The sequence below is a fragment of the Dasypus novemcinctus genome, chromosome 13 (genome assembly GCF_030445035.2).
Source record: "Dasypus novemcinctus isolate mDasNov1 chromosome 13, mDasNov1.1.hap2, whole genome shotgun sequence".
Lineage (NCBI taxonomy): Eukaryota > Metazoa > Chordata > Mammalia > Cingulata > Dasypodidae > Dasypus > Dasypus novemcinctus.
In genome coordinates this window covers 55,190,482-55,208,186 of record NC_080685.1, presented here as the reverse complement: position 1 = coordinate 55,208,186, position 17,705 = coordinate 55,190,482, and the positions used below count along the sequence as shown (strand labels likewise).

Here is a 17,705-nt window from a genome sequence, read left to right as displayed (position 1 = left end):
TCTTAAACCTTACATCCAAAGCAGGAGCAATGAAAGAAAAAATAGTTAAATGGGACCTCCTCAAACTTAAACACTTTTGTCTTTCAAAGAACTTTGTTGAAAGGGTGAAAAGGCAGTCAACTCAATGAGAGAAAATATTTAGAAACCACATATCTGATAAGGGATTGATATCCATGTAATATGAAGAGATCATACAACCCAATGATAAAAAGACAAGCAACCAATTAAAAACTGGGCCAAAGACTTGAATAGCTATTTTTCCAAAGAAGAAATACAAATGGCTCAAAAGCACATGAAAAAATGTTCAATATAATTAACTATTAGGGAAACACACATCAAAACTACCATAAGATATCATTTCACACCTTACAGGATGGCCATCATTACAAAAACAGAAAATATAAGTGCTGGAGAAGATGTGGAAAAAATAGGAACATTCCTTCACTGTTGGTGGGAATGTAGAATGGTACAACCTCTGTGGAAAACAGTTTGGTGATTCCTCAAGAAACTAAATATAAAACTGCCATATGATCCAACAATCCCATTACTAGGAATATATTCAGAAGAACTGAAAGCAAGGACACGAACTGATATTTGCACACTGATGTTCACAGCAGTATTATTCAAAATTGCTAAACGATGGAAACAACAAAGGTGTCCATCACCCGAAGAGTGCGTTAAAAAATATGGCAAATACATACAATGGAATATTATTCAGCTGTAAGAAGAAATGAAATCAGGACACATATGACAACAAGGAAGAAACTTTAGGACATTATGCTGCATGAAATAAGTCAGACACAAAGAGACAAATACTGGTCTCACTAATATGAACTAAAATGATAAGAAACTCATAGAGGTAAACTCTAGAGTATAAATATAGGTTACTAGGAAACTGAATGTGGGTTGAGAAAGGGAGTTGATGCTTATTGTATGCACAATTCTTAATAAAGCTTATTATAAGTGTATGGAAATGAATAGAGTTGTTGGCAATACATTATAGTTACTATTACTAACACTGCTGATTTATAAATATGATTATGGCTGAAAGGGGTAGTCAATGGATGTGATATTTCAATTGAAAGGAAGCTGGAGAATAATGTAGGGACTGTATGACATAGTGATTTTGGTGGTGGATGAAGATTGTGGTAAATAGTATAATCCAAGAATGTTCTTCCTTTACAGAGTATTAAGTATATGGTGATACATGAGAAAATCACAACTAATGTAACTTATAGATTATACTTAACAGTAATATTGTAGTATTTTCACAGCAATGGCAAAGAAAATATTATATCAATTCTAAGGGACAACAATGAAGGTATAGGGGGTATGAGAGTTTTCCCTTTGGAATAATGAAAACATTCTAAAATTCAGTTGATGACAGCACAACTCTGTGATGAATATGAAAGCCACTGAATGTACACTTTAAATGGATTGTAAAAAGCATGGGACTATACCACACAATGAATCCTGTGATGGAAGATGAACTATGGTTAGCAGAACAAAATATGAATATTCTTTCATAAGCTATAACAATTATATCATACTAATAACAGGGTGTCATTAACCAGGTAAGTTCAGTGTAAAATACACCAAATTAAGATATTGGCTATAGTTAATAGTAATGTTTTTTAACAATTGTTTCACAACAATTAAAGGTGTTGGTGTGGTGTAATGTATGGGAACCTGTATGATGATATGCATGTTTGTTTTATAAATTCACAACTTATCCTATACATTTATTGTTTATAGATGTTCATGTATGAATGATAAACAAATAAAAAGCTTTAAAAAATATAGTTTTCAGGCTATGAATAAGCTAGAGGCATGGAGCAAAATGGAGAAACTGAGGCAGAGACCTAGACATAGTGTCCTCTGTCTCCTGCCTAACAACTTGGGTAGTTAGGTCCAGTGGGGTAACAACTTAGAGTAAAAAATCTCTCTTCAGATGATCCAATTGGACAATCAACTGGCACTGTGACTTGAGACAAGTTTCCTCATCTGTAAAATAAAGTGAAAGGGTTGAACTAGATGATCTCCAAGGCCAAGCCATGACATTCTACAACTCTGAATCTAAGGAGGCTCATTGGGTATTCCAGACTTCTTTGTTGTGGCTCCTTAGGGGTTTGCAACAGCTGTTTTCAGGATCTTCCTTTTTTCTTTTGCAACAGTTTGTGAAAGAAGGAAATGGAGTTAGACTCATGAGGTTACCTCTCATTTCAGCACATGAAAACTGACTGCAAAGAGGCTATTCTCAATCCTTTGGATTTTCCTCAAGCCTCTACCCTCTTGCAATGCCCTCCCTCTCAAGGGACATCTGTCTCTTTCTTCACCAGGAAGATGGGGATTAGCAGACAAAACCTCTTTCATCCTGCCCCTGTGTCAATCACTCATATGTCAGCATCCACCCTCTCCTCTTTCCTTCTAGTCTCAGTGTAAGAGATGCCTGTTCTTAAATCCATGGTTGTCTCTGTTGCCTGCATTCTGAATCCCTTCCCCTCCTACCTCCACAGAGGAATACTCTATTAATTATTCTTACTCTTCCTTTTAATTTGTCTTCCTCTTTAAAATTGTTCCAGCATACAGTTATTGCAACCATGCTCTAAAAAATGGAAATTGAAGACATAGGTGAACTTTTTGCTTATGCTCAGGAGCAGACCCAAGACTGATTCTCTTTTTTTTTTCAGGAGGTACTGGGAATTGAGCCAGGGACTCGTACAGGGAAAGCTTAGGCACTCAACCACTTTTGTATGTATTTTTTTTAAAAATTTTAGGAGGTACTGGATATTGAAACTGGGACCTCATACATGAGGTCCTTTTTATGTTTAGGCACTCAACTCCTGAGCTACACCCACTCCAATTCTTTAAAAGAATATTAGAGTTTTTGCATAAGGACATTGATCATTTCAATGCACAGCTTTTTCTATGTGTGTTGTGGGAGAAATATCTGCCTAGTATAATTATCTCTGCCAGTTGTACTCTTGAGCAGATGGTTTGTTCTCATCTTGTAAAGAGAGTGGACCATATAACCTATGCTGCCTATATTATATTAATTTTGGGACATTCAGAGATAAATATGTGGCCTGATTTTTATGCATTTCTTTTGCATAATGGCTTCATCACTAACATAATCTATTCTTACCTATCCTCATTTTCCTTTGTCTCCTTTTTCTTATCCATATGTTTCTTATTTTAAAATGTTGTATCATAGGAAAATAAAAATGCCACATTAAGTCCCACCTGCAATGATGTGTGGCATAACCACTTAAACAAATGAATAAACATTTCTTCCAGAGGCTCCTTATTTAAAAATATGTATACAAAATGCATGAACATTTCTTGAGCCATAAAAATAAAGTCCAAATATATAAGCAAGTAAAACCGAAGGTGACATTGGAATAGCCTTAGAAAGAGTTCCTTAGATTTGAGTTTTCATATCAGTCACAATAAACTTAAGGTGATCCACTAAAATTCGTTGCAGAAAGATGCTGTGACAGCTCTTTAAAGATAGGAAAGGCAAGCCCCACACGGACCGTCTTCACTATGTGCTCATAACAGAAATAGCTGTGATTGAAGAGAAAACTAGTAAAATTTAAAATATGATTTTACCTATTTGCTTACCTAGAATCTATGATCATGGAGGAAGATACCAGAATGATAGAATTAAGGATGATGAGTTTTTTTCCATTACAGCAAAATCTATGGAATAGAGTAGATCAAATTAGTGAACAGAAGAGTTAGATACAATTTTGAAATGTATTTAAATGAAAGTATTATGATCCACATGAAGTTAGTTTTAAATTTGCCCTTCTAATATCGGACTGTGAATGCCCCATAATGCTTGCTGTCATATTTCCAAAGTTAATGGTTAGGCCTTTGAATAATTGGCAGTTATTATTGTCATCATTATCCTAATCTTCTTACACAAAATACAGGCAGTGATCCTCTGCTGACCTTACTCCCCTACCTAATACATTCTCCTTTCTGGTCTCTACTAGCATCCTTCAAGAACAAACTTAAATCCCATCACATCCCCCATTGAGCTCTTCCAGTGAAAAGTTATTGAATATGTGATTCTTAGAATGATTATTCTGAAAATAAGAATGACAGTGTACAGAAAGAAAAATTGGGTAGTTACTGTAGAAATCCAGCTTTAGGGAATCAAAATATTTAGTGATAGCACTTGACTTTATTCTTCTTAGTATTACATGCTTACATGTCTCTCCCCCCCACATGAACTCTTTGAGGACAAGGATCATATCGTATTGCTTATTTAGATCCCTAGTATCTGCTACTATGTCTAAACATAAAAAGGCATTCAATAAATGTCTTCTAGAAATTGAATAAATAAATAATTGAATAAATAGAAAAACAAGACTCAAAAGAGGCCATAGTGACTCTTTTTAAGATTTTCTCCTTTTATTCAGTCTTTTCAATCACGCAGGGAGAAGTTTAAAATGCACATTTGAAGAGGAATCAGACTCTTTTGCCATCTTGATCATCATCACTCTCCCCAAACCTTGGATGTCCTCCAGGTTGTTGATAATCTTTATAAAAACCTGCTGCCCAGAATTGAGCACAGACTTCAGACATGATCTGACCAGAGCTGTGTCTACTTGGAGCATCTCTTACAACAATCTGGACACTCTGTGGCGTTTTAATGGAGCCAAGATTGTTGGCATATTTTTAACAGCCACATCATGCTTTACTTCATACAAAGCTTATATACAAGTAAGACCCTAGATTATTTCCACATTGGCTACTGCAAATTCAGGTCACTGCCAGCTGAGGTTTATACAGTTTTTATATCCTAAACTCTAAGTTCATCCCTGTATATTTTCATGCTGGTGTGTTCAGCCTGGAAAAGATTCCATCATTTTGAAATAATTTTGAATCCCTACCTTATCATAGCCCTTTGTGCCATGACACCTACCCACACCCAACTTTGCAACATTCATTCACTATGCAATTCTGAGTCCCCCCCCCCCCCCCCGGGTACTGACCACACTTGGTAGGTAAAAGTCTTCCTGAACTATAAAAATTTTTGAAAGGACAGCAGAAAGGAGACAATCATTGTACTCAGCTTTGCATTTTTAGACTCACATATAAAAGAGGATCAATCATCTCCTTGCTGTTTCCTTAAGGATGTCCACCATCTCTTCAAACTCACATTGAACTTGATGCAATGTCTCACCAAACACTTTCACTTATGAACTTCTTTTTCAATTCACAAAGTACTTTCAACAAATATGATCTCAATTGAATCACAATATCTTTTTGCAATTGACAGGCACTCAGGCACTTCTCTACCCTCCTCTGCTAATGTCATTCTACTACTTATATCACTCTACTGCTTAAGTCCTATTACAGCTTCCTAACTCATTGACAGTAAAAACTAAAATCCACAGAATGGAATACTAGGTTCTATGTGACCTTCCCCACTAACTAATCTCTGCTTAACTCATTCTACTAAGCCACATTAGCTCTTTCACCTTACTGATCCCAGATTCCATGTACCTTACTCCCTTACTTCCTATAGATATCTGCCCACATGTCACCTTTTCAGTAAGGCCTTCCCTGGAACCCCTTTATCATGCTTCCAAAGCAAACATTCCTTACTCTATTATATTTCTTTCCATGGCACTTATCACTATCTAGCATATTATGCATTCACTAATTTAATTTGTTTATTGTGTCTCCTCAAATTAGATTGTAAATTTCATGAAGGAAGGGATAATTTTTTGTTCTCTGCAATATCTGAGTACCTAACACAGTGCCTGGCCTAGAATAGCTGCTCAATTAATACCTGCTTAATATAATTGAATATAAATATGAGTGAGAAAAAGTTTCAATTATGACTAGGCTAGATCTAGAACTAGAATCCAGTTCTTCCCATTTCTAGTTTCCTAGTTCTTTCCACTATGTTCCAGTATTTCCCATCATTTTAAACCCTTTACCAAGTAATTTACTAATTCATCTTGACTCATAGAATTAATTCTGCATGTTGCATCCAATTTAGTCTTCTGGAGAATTATTCAAATATTCAGTGGCTCATTTCTGGTTGTAAAGAGTTTAGAAGTCCTGACCATCAACCCACTGAAAAACAGCTAAAGATGCTTAGTAAAATATAAAAACAATTTTTAAATGTATTGCAGAGCTGGAAGGAGTTTAGGTATTCTTAGAGCCCAAATATATAAAGGAAAAACAGGAATTCAGAAAAGTCAATATTCTCTAAATCCACTGTCTGCCCTTAGGGTTTTGTCTATTCCTAGTTACTTCGAATTTCAGTCTGATGGTCTTTTGAGGCTCCAGGACAGAAAGTAAAATTTAGGGCCCAGCCAAGGGAAGGAGTTTAATAGGGATGCCCCATAAAAATCCAGGATTTCAAAGGACTATACCATCAATAAAAGAGAGTACCCAAAATTAAAAATTAAAAATCCCATTTTATCAAGAGGGCCAGCAAGGAAACTTAAATGACCCAAGATGTAAGGGGAAAGTATTCCTTGAGAAGTTGTAACCACAGCCAGCCTTCACAGGTTTGCATTCCAAAATTCATGCTACACTATGGTCCAAAAATTCTCATGCCAATAATACATCTTAAAGTGGTTTCCTGTTTACAGTGCCTCAGACACTTGGCAGAAGAAGAAGAGCAATCCAGGCCTGAAAGAAATTTGATAGGTAAAATTTCAAGTATCATGGGCTCACAATCAAGATTTACAAAGCACACAAGGAAAGAAAGCAGTATGAACAAAAGTCAGCAGAAATAACGAATAGCAGAATCAGACCAGCTGATATACAAGAGATGTATAATGAACATGTTTTTAATTAAACTTTTTATTTTGAGATAATTGTACATTCAGCTGTGGTTATAATAAATATTACAGAGCAACCCCATAAACACTTTACCCAATTTCCCCCAATGATAACTTCTTGCAAAACTATAGTATAATATCACAACTGGTATATTGACAAAAATACAATCCACCAACCTTGCTCAGATTTCAAAGTTTTACTTGTACTCATTTGTGTCTGTGTATTTAGTTCTATGGAATTCTATTCCATGTACAAGTTCATGTATCCACCACCTTAATATGGTTTTAGAAAAAAAAAAGCTTACCCAAACTAATAGTAAAAGGAACCTATTTTAAAAATTGATCACATAGACATAGAAAAGAACAAAATAGAGTTTATGGAGATGAAAAATATAAAAATTAACATTTAAACAATGTATTGATGGGCACATTGGCCAAACCTAAAGAAATAAATGATCAACTGGGCAATAAATCCAAAAATAGCTGCTCAAAATGCAACATAGATAAGCAAAGATATTGAAAAGATGACATGTCATTAAGAGACATGAAGGTAGAATGAGAGGGAGTAATATATATTGAATAGGAAATCCAGAAGGAGATAATAGAAAATTTAAAATGAGGGCATATATTAAGAGATATGACTGAGAATTTCCTATAACTAATGAAGGCATGAGTGCTCAGACTCAGGAACAATAAGTCTCAAATATAGTAGTGAAAAAGAAAAATCCATATCAAACATATCACAGTGAAACCACAGAACTCTGAGGACAAAGAGAAGATTTCAGAAAAGGCCAAAGAGAAAAAGCAGAGTAAATACAAATGAATGACAACTAAACAGTTAACTTTCCAACATCATCCATGGAAACCAGAAGACAGTGGTATAATGACTGCAAAGTGATGAGAGACAGCAATGGTCAACCTAAAATTGTATGCCTATCAAAGTTATCTTTAAGATTTGTAAAATATTTTCATAAAAATGAAAACTGATAAAATGCAGAACTAGCAATTCTTTAATAAAGGGAATCCTAAAGGATGTTATCTAGAGATAATTGAACTGACCCCAGAAGGAAGATCTAAGATTCAAGAGAGACTGTTAGCTCTTAAACAGATGCATTTCTGGCCCATCTCTACATATCTCTCATGGCTCCCAACATAAAGTTTCCAATTTTCTCTCTTCCTTACTCTTCTCTAGGAAATTTTTCTCCTTTCAAGTCAATCTTCTTACTGTTGCTTAAATACATTTGCTTGTTACAGTCTCTTTTTTGGTTCCTATTTTTCCCTTGTCTAATAAATCTTTCTCCTGCTCTCTGCTATTTATTTTTCAAGGAACTCATCTCTTAAATAAAGTCCTTCCTAATCACTAAGCCCATACTGATGTTTCCTTCTCCTCATCTCCTCAAGTATACATTCTCTGAAGAGAATCACTGTAGAATTAAAATGAATGGATATTTATTAGTTACCGACTATGAGCTAAGTAATTTGCTAGGTTTGTAAGACTTCTACCTCACATACAATGTTGAATGATAGATAATTCCATAGGCTCTGAAGTCAGAATTCCTTCCTTGTTCTGCCATGGCATGGTGATAGTTATATAACTAAATCTCAGTTTTTTATATATAAAATAGAAATGATCAAAATGCCTTCTTCTTGAGAATGTTGTGAGAATTGGATAAAATACTTCATATAAACTATTTTTCTCATTGGTGATATATATACTCACACACACAAAGAGAGGGAGAACACTTACCATGAACTGAGTGATTTATCAGGATTATCCTGATATCTTTGGCTTTGAATTCTAAATTATGGAATCCCAGAATTCCAAGAATAAAATTGGCAGGAATATCAAGGTCTAAAGTCTAAAGAACAGGATAGTACCAAAAGTATGACAATCAGGAGTCTCACTTCCAAAAGTAAATAAAAAACCAGCACACTCTAGCCAAAGTATTGGCACCAGCTAAGAGAAGATTATTGTCTTGCAACTCTGAGGAGCTCTCCTTACTGTTCTGCTCTTACAGTCACAGTTGCTTAAATCAAGGCTGTCTAGAAACCTATGACTTCTGGCCTAACATCCAAAGATAAGTTGGGTCAACTCACATTGCGTGTCTCTAGCATTTGAACCAAGACGTTGCAAGAAATTGAAGCAATTATCAATGGGAAATGAATATGAAGAGAAGCCTCAATGAGATAAACTAGGAGCTTAACATAAATAATAAACATAAACAAAACAATGTTTTAAACTAAGGCAAAGAGGTAGTAGAAATTGAGTAATCTAGCAGATTGGTAACAAGATATGAATGGTGCAAATACACTAAGATGTAGAAAATTGTGTGGTCTTTGAGTATTTGGACCTGCTTCAGTCCAACAGCATTCTAGCCCTACTTTCAGCCCATATGCGATTATACAATAAACCCATTTTCCTTAGTTAACTTGAGTGGGTCTCTGTTCCTTATCAACCAGAAAGACTAATGAAAATGTTTGGTAAGAATCTTGGTTAAATTGTGATATTTCAAAGAAGCTATACCTGTCTGGTGTTCCCTGTATCCCTTTTTTTTTTTTTTTTTTAGTGTTTTCTCTTTCTCTCTATCACTGTCTCTCTAGGTAAACAGTGATTCATCTTGATTCCTGGCTATTGTATTTGACTATCCACTCATCAAAATTTACTATGTGTTCCATGTTTTCAAACCTTCCTACAGCCCAACTGCTTAAATAAAGAGTTATTGAATAAAACATCTTAAAACCATTCCCTCTTCAGCTAACATATCCACACTTTCATGGCTATCCTATTTTACTTAACATCTGAACTGGTAATTCTAACACACTGTTGGAACCAGGAGAAAAGATTATTCCAGTGTAGATTCCAAATATGCTTCTGTTTTCAATGCAGAACAGTATATTCTGCCTGTAAATTTCTACCCTACCCAAACACTTGCCCAACACTCTCATTTCCCCAATGTCAATGATTTTCATTCATATAATATGTGTGTAAGAATTCGTTTTTAAATAACAGTTTAGCACTTCCTGCGTTTCTCAAACTGTGAACAGGGAGCCTAAAATCTAGAGCAAGACACAGACATAATGGGCATTTACAATACAGGGGTCAGCAATTTACTATCTGGCCCTTTTTCGGTAAAGGGCCAGATAGTAAATAGTTCAGATTTTGTGGCTCATACAGTCTCTGTCATAACTACACAACTCTGCAGCAAAAAAAGAAGTCATAGACAATATATAAATGGATGGGTGTGACTGTATTGTTCTAAAAATATTTTATTTGCAAAAAGACTTAATGGGTTGAATCTGGACCACAGGTCATAGTTTGACAACTACTGTACTAGGGTCAAACTATCCATTCATTCAACAATTACTGGACACTTATTCTTCTCCCTTTGCTCTTCTAAGGTGCTGGATACAATAGTAACAAAAACATTTTTTCAAAAATCTTCCATTATAGAACTTACAATCTAGTGGAGAAGATGGACATTAAACAAAATAAGCAAATTCTAAAAGGTGGTAGATTCTAAAAAGAAAAATAAAGAAGGAAAGAAGCCATGAGAGTCAGGGAAATGTGTGCAATTTTAGATGAGGTGAATAGGGAAGGCCTTACTTAGAAGGTGACAAAATAGAAGAGATAGGCATGCATAAATCTGGAGGAAGAACATTCAAGTAGAGTGAAAAAGCCACTGAAAAGGTCATGCGGTATGAGTGTTTGGCAAGTTGAGGGCCAATGAATATACCATTGTGACCAAAGTGGGGTAAATGAGAAGTGTGGTAGGAAATGAGCCCACAGAAGTAACTAGTGACAGATCAGGTCATTGGATTTGATCTGAATGACCTGGGAAGCCAGTGGAAAATTTTGAGAAAATGAGTGACTTGATCTGACTACTCCAATACTCTATACCCTGGCTTCTGTGTTAAAAATAGACTGGGTAAGGGAAGTAGAAGAGCAAAATTGGGGAGATCATTTAGAAGGCTTTTGCAATATTCCAGGTAAGGACAATAGAGGTCTGGAGAAGATTGAGGGGTGCTAGAGAAATGATACATATGAGATAGCTAATTCATATTTTCAGACAAAGGAATGCTCCCATGAGGAAGTGGCATGCTAACAGACTCAGAGGGTAAGTAGGAGCTACTCGAGAAATCATGCCCACGGCAGTAGTCAGAGTACCCAGTGAGAAGTGAGAGAAACACCAGGCTTCAGGAAATTAATAGGTGAGCAGCTTCGCCCATGGGGTGGTGCTCTGATGAAACATATCCTCAGGAAATACCTAATGCCCAGACTAACTATATGATCCACCCACTCCCCACCTGCAACTCTGAAGTCATGGAAATGAAGGAACAGTCTACTAACAGGTCTGGGCTAGTGGAAGGAAGACTTAGAAACAAGATTTTACTTATATGCAATCATCAGTGTAATCATACAAACAGGGTTCCTAGAGGGAAAAAAAAAATATTTGTAAGTGAGCAGCTGTCTTTCAGATTTCTAGGCTTCAACCCTAGGAAGGGATCCTTAAGCGAAATCATCTGAGACAGATTGGCATCTGGCCAGGATACCAGAGCCAGCACTCCAACTCCTAGGAAAATGCCAAAGATTCTTGAACAACTGAATATGGTTGGAGACTAGGGTCTCTCCTTAAAGTTTTCCAAGAGGAACTATTTTAACCCAGTCAAATCACTTTGTTCACACACAAGTCTATTTTGCTAGAAAATAACTGAGAAAAGAAGGAAAACAGCATCTCTCCACTCACCTGGGGAGGAAAGTTCACTAAGCCAAATGAACAGAAAAACTGTGGATTTCATTTATTTTAGAATATGGTAGCTTTGGGGACTGTAAAGAAATTGGCTTCTAGCGAAACAACAAATAGACATTTCTATTTGTAGGTACTTGTTCTAAGCTCATCTATAAGGTGTTCTCTTACTTCTTCTCTCCTTTTCCCTTTGCCAGGTGAAAAAAGTATGAGAAGGTGAGACTTGGATCTTTAGAGTTTCCATTACTTCTGCATTTTGAAGTGGAGGAATTGAGATATCTCCTTGCTGTTTAAAGTTTTTCCTCATTTCTTTTCTCTGTGCCCTCTCCTACACTTTACACTTATTTTCCCTGTACATATTTTTGTTGTTGTTTTTTGGTTTTTGTTTTTTTTTGGCTTCAGGGAACTTTGAATTCCAACTTCAAAAGAAACCTATAATGAAGCCTGGCTGATGTTTAACAGACCCACCACTGCAGGGACCCAGCTCAACCATTCCTTTGGCTCAACAACCCGAAAGCGAGGGTGAGAGGAGCACAGCTAATTTAGAGCATCCAGGTCTGCATAGCACTGATTTTTCCACCTGTTCTCTTTGATGTTACTTGTATCAGCCCTCCTGTCCCCAGGTGATATAGTCTGTAGTGTACAGCTGCAGATGCTACTCTTTTCCATGTACCTGCAGGGCACCTCCCAGTCTACCTTCTTGAGGTCCTCTTTTGAGGGAAGTGGGCCATGTCCTGAGAATTGCCAGGTATAGCAATCCTTCTGCCTTCATACTATCTCACAGAAAAACTTGGAAAGTGGGCCAGAGAAGACACAATAATTAACCAACACACAGAGACCGAAGCCCACAAAGGCTTCAGAAGATGAAAGTATGGTATCCCATTGCCTGCTTCACTGCTTGGCCTTAAACTAGGTGATTGATAGCTTGATTAAATTGTGCCTTGACATTTGTTTTTATTTAGTGAATTTTCTCCCCATGAAACAATATTATGGGATCTGAGACATAGAAACCAACGAATTCCAGATTTGGTTGGATACTTAGCTAAACTCTGATATGAAAAGGATAGAAAGCAAAGGATGGAAATGGGGTTCAGAGGAAAAGAATCCTTCATCTGGGAGACATAATTTTAGAGAGGAAAATAACAGACACAGTTGATGAGCAATGACAATTATAATTTCTTTAAGATGAACACTAAACTCTTCCTTCCCCCAACCCTTGTAGACCTTCTCTCAGGGCAGCTACTATGTAGAAATAGACATTTGGCCTATGTAGCCCTCACATCCATGAGCCAAATTGTTCTTTCTTAGTAATTCTGTTCAGTTGGCTGGGTAATGTATCCATAATTCATATCTCCTCCTGACGAGCCCCAAGTCCCATAAATATCCTCCCTTTGACAGGAGGCCTATCTGGGTTACAGATGTTTGATGCTGGATTCCTTAGCCTCTCTCATCCTCTCAGAGCCTCTGGGAGATGAACTCCTTTGAGCTAGATTTCTTGTTTTGCACTAGAGAAGGGAATGGGGAAAGACAGTGCTGTGGGTAGAATTTGGAACGTGAGGAAGATTGTTCACAGATGGATTTTGTACTTGTACTTACATGTCTGTCCCTCATTGCCCAACTACCCCCACACACACACACATACACACACTAAACTGTGAACTCCTGAGTGCTATGACTCTGTGCCTGGCACACACTGTTTGCTCAGTAAATGTCTGGCAAAGTGTTTGTTGAAGTTGGATTTCTTCAGAGTCACAGTATTATGGAATTGTGAGCTTGAGCTCTGTGATATAATTGTAATAATAGAGATACTACTTATGGGTAATTTAGTTCAGATAGCCATTAACTCTACCAAGTCTTAGGACTTCATAGAATATCAGAGATTTATATCTCTATGAATTCAAAGTCGTTTGAAACAATCCAAGTGTATTCTACACTCCTTGTTTTGTTTTTAATACCTCTACCTGGATTTAAATCCAGAGTATAGAGGTGTAATTACTAAGCCCCTCACTAAATTGTTAGTACATATTCTTTATATATTCTGTATATTTGCCCTTCTGCCTAGTTAACCATGCTTGACTTGCCATGGAACTTGATAAATAACTGTTTTAAAATAGATGGTTCATGCCGATAAGAATTATGAAAAACACTCAATACTTTTAATAATAAAAACTCAGCACAAAAAATACAAACAGAAGGTGAGGGAGGGGGGAAGTAAAGAAACATAAAAGAAAGCTAAGAAAGTTGGTAAAGAGAAAATCTCTTCACTATGGTATATTTCTACCTTCAGATTTTCTCCTTTAAAAAGGGAAATTCATAGGTGATTTTTTTAATTAACTCTTATAACTAGAGTTTTAAAATTGTATTTCCTACTGTAAACAATCACAATAAATACCTGAGAAAATTCACCAGAATTAATGACAGACAGAAATTTTAAAAAGGAAAACAAAACGGATACCAGATGAATCAAATATAACATGCAGAAAACATTTCAAAATGAATCTTATTTTGAGCCTCAAAAAGTTGTATCTTTAAAGCAAAAATAGGATAGCATTTTTAAAAAATCATAGAATAGAAAAGTCTTAAAAATATAATTCCTGCAATAAAAATTTCAATAAAAGAGCTGGAAGATAAACTCAAAGAAATCCCCCCCAAAATAGAACAAAATGACAAAGAGATAAAACATATGAGAGAAAAGATAAGAGACAGAGAATAAATTCAGGTAATATCAGTTTTGTTTTACAGTAAATAATACTGGGGAAAGCAAAAAGAAGAAAGATAAAGTAATGATTTAAGAAAATTTTCTAGAGATAAAGGGGATATATGTCCAAACTGAAAGTGCTCATATAAGTGCTCAAGAAAAGAATAATATAAGGCCAAAATTAATAAAAATTATCATTATGCCCCTAAAGTAACATAAAATTCTAAAAGATTGTTTAAAAGAAAAAAAGAAAATATACCTTAAAAAGACAAAAAATTATCAGAAGATGCTAGAGGCAACAAATGAATTTCTTTAAAATTTGAGAGTAAATGTTTCCCAGTCTAAAATTTTATACCAAGATAATCTGTCAGTTTTGTGTAAAGGCAAAGTAAAAACATTTTGAGAAATGCATTTCTAGAAAAATCTATCTAAAATGTCCTTTCTAAAAAAGTTACTTAAGGATGCTCTCCAATAAAATAAGATAGTAAATTAAGAGAGATGCGTGTAATTCAGGGCAAAGGCTCTATTCCAAGAAAGCAGTGAAAAGAAGTCCCAGGAAGTTCCAGGTATGCAGCAGACCTACAGATAATTGGTCAAGATTGGAAGAGGAAGATAGAATGAATTTGAAGGAAGAGCTCAAGAAGAATGTAAACACACACATACACACACACCATGGATTACTTTGCATGATAAACATTTGAAAAGAATTGAATATAAGAAAGAGAGACAGAGAGAAAAAAAAGGAAGGTAGGAGAGAAGAGAGGGAGGGAGAAGGAGGAAGCAAGAAAGGAAGGAGGAGGGAGGAAGGCAGAGAAGAGAGAAAAATGGAAGGGAAGAAGAAAGAAAGGGAGAGTGAAAGTACAAAAGAAAGAAAGAGAGAGAAGGAATAAAAAGACAGAGACTCAAGGGAAAAGTGGGGGGAAAGCTATGCCAGCAAGAAAATAGAGTAATAAAATAAACTTTGGTCACAACAAATAATATTTCATAGTCCTATTATTGTAGATACATATTGATTCAATTAAAAATAGTAAAATAACCATGTTGGAAAAAGGGAGGAGGGGAGATGGGTACCATGAAGAGAGATAAAGTCTAATCTCTGTCATAGGAGGAAGTCAATGGATAATGTTTAAATTGATGCATCAAGTAATATAAATATAAGAGTTAGAGTATGGATACAACTACCAAAAGAGACAGGTAAAATAATTAAATATGGGTACATATGGGGAACAAGGCTACAGGGTGAAAAATGGGGAGGAGTTAGCAAGGGACTATGGTCTTCATTAGTTCTTTTGGTATTTTTTAAAACTATTTTTAACCACATTTATTAGTTTTATTTAAACCTTTTTTAATTATAAAAAAGTATAACCTAGTAGTTATTTTGTATTCCATCAGGCAAGTTTTATATATAGGGGGTAAGAGCATCCCATAAGAATAAAAGTTTAAGACACTTCTGGGTCAATAAATAGAGATGAGTTACCATGGCAACTCTGCCACAGTGAGGGGAATAAGTTATAAACACCCAGATAAGGATAGTGGCAGTAGGAATTTAAAGAAATTAAAAGCCACTGAAAGGAACATAAGGCTTGAGTAGCTGATGAGAAGTTTTTCTCAGTCAGGGCAGTGGACTGGATTAATGAGCCAGGAGATCAATGGAAGGAGACGACTTATCTACCTCTCATGGGAATCCTAGGAGTTGGCAACTACTCCTATTGGTGAGGTTTAGCTTCTGCTTAAGGTTACCAAAATCTAAAACCAAACCCAAACAGAATTATTCCTTTTCAAATATTTCTGGTAAGGTGATCACTTCTCTGCTTCCTATTATCTAAACAAAGACTTCCCATCTGTCAGCTGTAACAAAGATAATGAAAACTAATGTTCCTTTAGGACTATTTTTGTACATTGAACAGTTTAGTGTTACCAGGAACTTTACTATACCTTATTTCCTTTGATTCACAAAACGATCCTGGGATACAGATAATGCAAAGTCCTACTGTAATCATGCTCATTTTACAGACAAGTCAGCGGTTCAGAAAGAGACTTGCCTAATTCACATAGCTAGTTAAGTAGTAAGGAGTCTACAGTTGAATTATGTCCCTTGATTTCAAAATGCCACACTCAACCCTTGACACCACAATGCCTAAGCCTAGCTGATTAGTGTTAAATGACACCAAGAGGACTGCAGGATACCAGGAGCTACTCCACAAGTTGTGGTCAACACAAGGCAGCCATTCAGTTATCAGGTGGAGCTGAGATCTAGTCCTCTTGTTTGTCACCAGCCCTGCACCTTAGCTCAGGTAAGCCTTATTATAATTGGAACAAAGGAATCAGTTGTGTTTTGGAGAGGTTTTGTCCATATGCACAAATTAATATATTTACCACCTACGTCCCCTCCTTTCTTACATCCCTCCTATCCTTTCTTCTGCCACCAAATGAGAATCCTCTTATTGGCTTCTGTCTCAGAAGATACATCAGATCCATTAATTCATTAAAATAAACTAGTAAGTGTCAGGCACTGTTCTAGGCACTGGAAATATAGTGGCCAACAAAAGAGACAAAGTACCTGATCTCAAGGAGCTAGAGATAGGTGAAAGATAGGCAAATAAAAGAATACAGAAGAAAAACATAAGAGATGATAAGTATTATACAGAAAATTAAAATTAGTTGATGTAATAGTGATTGAGCAGCTACTTTAACCTGGTTGATCAGAAAAGACTTCCCCAGGAGGTGACATTTAAACAGATACTTGAATGACAAGAAAGAACCCACTTTGAGTCGGTCAAGGAAAAGAGGATTCCAAGATGGAACAGCTAATGCAAAGCCCTAGGGCAGGAAAATCTTGATCCATTCAAAGGTACGAGAATGAAATCAATGAAGCTGTGTGGTGTGGGTGGGGAGAGTAGTTGGGGCAATATGACTGGAGAGATAAGCAGGGACCAGATGTACCAGACCTTCATGAGCTAGGTGGGGAGATTTTACTTTATTCTATGTGAAGTGGGAATAAAATTTAAGAAGGGGAATGACAAGATCTGATTTATTTTTTACAAAAGATCCTCATGGATGCAGTGTCAAGAGGGGAATTTAAAGAGGCAAAAGTGAAAGACCTCAGTTACTTAAAGGAGACTTATGGCAAGATGTCTTTCAGCTGCAGAGATGGAGACTATCTTGTGTTTGTGAAATGGCTGAACTGCTGAAACTGTACCAGAGACTAATCAGACCTGAGTCCTCTTCATAGATTTGTATTATGTGGCTGAAAACCTAAGACTACAGAAAGGATGGTCATGTATATTTGGTGTTGATTGGTTTTAATCAATGTTAGCCTTGTTTGCTCTCTGTGAAGATTCCCTGACTGTCCCTGGTAGAATAGATTTTCAGCTTTGCAGTGCCCCTAGTACCTGGTGTATGTCACACTTTATTACATCAAGGACCTGTATACACAGTTGCCTGCTC

At 36.2% G+C, this 17,705-nt stretch overlaps 1 protein-coding gene across 1 annotated transcript in view; it reads right to left on the bottom strand.

Moving 5' to 3' along the window:
* PAPPA2 (pappalysin 2) overlaps positions 1–17,705 on the bottom strand; it is a 331,690-nt gene that overhangs the window by 271,188 nt on the left and 42,797 nt on the right. The gene's annotated exons all lie outside the window — the stretch shown is intronic.